The sequence below is a fragment of the Schistocerca americana genome, chromosome 1 (genome assembly GCF_021461395.2).
Source record: "Schistocerca americana isolate TAMUIC-IGC-003095 chromosome 1, iqSchAmer2.1, whole genome shotgun sequence".
In the NCBI taxonomy this organism is placed as follows: domain Eukaryota; kingdom Metazoa; phylum Arthropoda; class Insecta; order Orthoptera; family Acrididae; genus Schistocerca; species Schistocerca americana.
This window is the reverse complement of record NC_060119.1, coordinates 80,335,699-80,339,471: the sequence shown is the minus strand read 5'-3', so window position 1 is coordinate 80,339,471 and position 3,773 is coordinate 80,335,699. Positions and strand designations below refer to the sequence as shown.

The window sequence follows — 3,773 nt, the reverse complement described above, 5'->3', positions numbered from 1 at the left end:
TACGGAAGCACTATGGAATGAAGAGATACGCTTGAAGATTTCTAAGACTATAGATACTGCGATAAGAAAGAGCTCACTAGCCATTACAGTCGAAGAGGAATCGTCGTTTCTTAATCAGACATTCATAGAAGTTGGAAAGAAAAGCATAGGTACAAAAAGGAAATTGCGAAGAAACAAAAGGTAACAGAAGATATGCTTCAGTTGACTGATGAAACAAGGAAGTACAAAAATGTTAAGGGAATATCAGAAATACAGAAAGAAGTATGTGAGGAATGAAATAAACAGGAAGCGCCAGGAAGCTAAGACGAATTGGTTAAATAAAAAAGTGATGAAATCGAAAAATAAATGATCGGCGGAGGACTGACTAAACATATAGGAAAATCGAAATAAGTTTTGGTAAAATTAAAAGCAAGGGCGGTAACATCAAGAGTGCAACGGAAGTCCACTGTTAAACGCAGAGGAGAAAGCTGATAGGTAGAAAGAGCACATTGAAGGCCCTTTTGAGGGGGAAGGTTTGTCTGATGATGTGGTAGAAGAAAAAACAGAAGTCGATTTAGAAGAGCTCGGGGATCCAGTATCAGAATTCAAAAGCTTTGGGTGACCTAAAGGTGAGATAAAGCATAATGCATAGAAAACAGGATATCAGAATTTCTACAATCATTAGGGGAAGTGGCACAAAAAGGAGTATTTACGTTGGCGTGTAGAATATGAGTCTGGCGGTACACCATATGACTTTCGGAAATAATATAATCCACACAATTTCGAAGACTACAGGAACTGTCAAGCGCGATAATTATCGGACAATCAGCTTCACAGTTCATGCACCCAAGTCGCTGACAAGAATAACATACAGAAAAATTGGAAAAGAAAATTGAGGATATGTTAGGTAACAATCAGTTTGGCTTCAGAAAAGGTAAAGGCACGAGAGACGCTGATCTGACGTTGCGATTGATAATAGAAGCAAGACAAAAAAAAAGACTGTGCAGGAGATGAAGTGATTACTGTTGCTGCGTAAAAGCACGGCCCTGCATCCAGGCAACACACATTCGCTCATCGTTATCGTACTTGCTGGTGCAGGGGCAGAAACCCTCTGCACTCGTCTTGATAAAATGTTTGACACTGAAGCTTGTATTCCGGACTGTATGTCGACAGGAGTCTTTCATATCAAACTCTGTCTCTCTCGCAAGTGCTGCTTACACTCATACGTCTAGACAAGCTCATAAGCTGCTAATCTGCCACCTACAGGTCCTGGAAAAAAAACCTGCGGTTGGTGAGGTCGTGTAAACAAGTCAGATTCCCAGATCTACTCTCAACTTCAAGCAATTGCAGTTGGATATCTTGTGGCGGCGTTCACATAATGCCTATTACGTTGTGCCGTATGTCTTAGCTACGAAACTACAGCCACACTAAATGACTACCAGCTTTGTGACCATCAGTCTGCTGAAGAACTGTTCGACAGATCATTGACAGTAAAACTCTAAAATAATTAACCACAGTGTGCCACAAGTGCTCTTGAGAGTGCGTCGATATTAAAAGTGTAACATATATAAGCGGACCCTGCGACAAGGCCAAAGAGCTTTCACGAGATGTCGTATCGTCATCGTTTGTGTTTCGCGTATTCGCAAATGGCCTCACAAGACACGTGAGATGCGAAAGGAAAGCCTCCGAATCCATCTAAGGACCTGCCGTAGACCTAAATTATCACATATGAAGTATAATGCCACGCATCTAACAATCAATCTGCGGGGTTTCTTGACCGTTGTCATTTAAAATCTTCTAGGCTGTTAGGCCTCGTCGTTTCGACCACTCTCTTGGTACTTTTTTCCGGATCTTCCGGTGCCCCTGTTATTTAATAAGTATTCTGAAGAGATATGGCTATTCGGTCAAAGTTTTCCAGCGATTATTAATGGGCCATCGCTACAAGATAGGTAACGAAACAGAGAAAAGTGCTACTCTCGCCACGCAGAGGTGGCTTCCTGGTCGGTGTTTGCTGGCGCGAAGCCTCAAACCTGGAAGCCTATCCGCAGTCCTGCTGATGATTCATTGCAGCACATTTAACACTTTTGTTTTATGCGCCTCAGCCGTTCGCGTTTTACCGTCCTTTTGTTTCGCCTAAATACGCTTCATCAGAGCCACATGACGTTTCAAATACTCCTGCAGTGTGAAAGTAATCAGGTGCGTCTTAAAATAGTTCAATTTTTTCTTAAAGTTTTTGTTTGCTGACAGGAATAGGCTGTGTGTGCACTCTGAGATATCCGCACCACAGAAACCTAGCACGCCGCTACAAGAGCCAAAATAAGAAGCCGTAGCATTAGCCCACTGATGCAGCAACTCGTTCTCGGCGACATCAGAAATCAATTATCTCACTATACTGCACTTCATCAATGACGCGGCTCATTTCGTTCAGGTCCATTTAGCATGGAGCGCAGACTTCACCGTGTGCTCTGACCGCATGCATGCACCTGAAAATACATAAAAAATTAAATATGTAACTTTATTTTTCAGAGCTGATACTAAAAGTTAATGAGCAACCGTCGTATTTACACAGAGACCTAAAGCTAGTACTGAGCCTTTTTAACAGGTAGCTACATTATGAAATTTTCACTCTGCAGCGGAGTGTGCGCTGATATGAAATTTCCTGGCAGATCAAAACTGTGTGCCGGACCGAGACTCGAACTCGGGACCTTTGCCTTTCTCGGGCAAGTGCTCTACCAACTGAGCCACCCAAGCAAGACGCACGCCCCGTCCGCACAGCTTTACTTCTCCCAGTACCCCGTCTCCTACCTTCCAAACTTTACAGAAGCCCTCCTGCGAACCTTGCAGAACTAGCACTCCTGAAAGAAAGGATATTGGCAGAAGTAAAGATGTGCGGACAGGGCGTGAGTCGTACTTGGGTAGCTCAGTTGGTAGAGCACTTGCCCGCGAAAGGCAAAGGTTGGTTAAAATGGCTCAGAGCACTATAGGACTGAACATCTCTGGTCATCAGTCCCCTAGAACTTATAACTACTTAAACCTAACTAACCTAGGGACATCATACACATCCATGCCCGAGGCAGGATTCGAACCTGCGACCGTAGCAGCCTCGCGGTTCCGGACTGAGCGCCTACAACCGCTAGACCACCGCGGCCGGCAAAGGCAAAGGTCCCGAGTTCGAGTCTCGGCCCAGCACACAGTTTTAATCTTCCAGGAAGTTTGAGGTAGCTACATATCCGTCCTTTCGCTCTCAGAAGGTTAGTCTTCGGTTTTCATTAGTTCTATTTACGTTAAGTCGAGCTCTAAAATGGATATGTCTCCAAAGAGTACCTGAAATTTTATAGCTGTATTATAGTTTTTTCCATTTTCTACATTTTTCAAGGCTTACTAGATGTTCATTTTTTATTATAATTTTACTTATTCCAGCACCAATCGAATACAGATGACATTCCTCAACACCTTCTGTTTCAAAACTTTTAGCTCGAACCATTCATAAAAGTAAAAATTCTTAGGCCTGTATTGAAATGTTAAGTGTCCTTTGGCTTATTACATCAAAATGGCTATTTGGGGTCTTTTTTATGTTTTCTTTTCTACTGCAAGATGTTCCCGAATGGGTGGTTGCACTTCACTTTCAAGCAGAGATAATTTCATTCTGATGAACTACTGAAGGTCTTCTATTGCGGATATGGAGATAAGCAGTTTACTTGAAGTTCGTTCGACGTGTATTCTCGAGATACCGCAGTCTAAATGATTTTCTATGCGCTAGATTGACGTGCTTGTATATCACTAGCAGACAGTTT

The 3,773-nt window shown here is 42.8% G+C and overlaps 1 non-coding gene across 1 annotated transcript; it reads right to left on the bottom strand.

The window, feature by feature from the left end:
• Positions 1-2,656: 2,656 nt before the first annotated feature.
• Trnas-aga lies at positions 2,657-2,731 on the bottom strand. Its single transcript has one exon. It is a non-coding gene; the product is annotated as a tRNA-Ser (tRNA).
• Between the last annotated feature and the right edge of the window lie 1,042 nt (positions 2,732-3,773).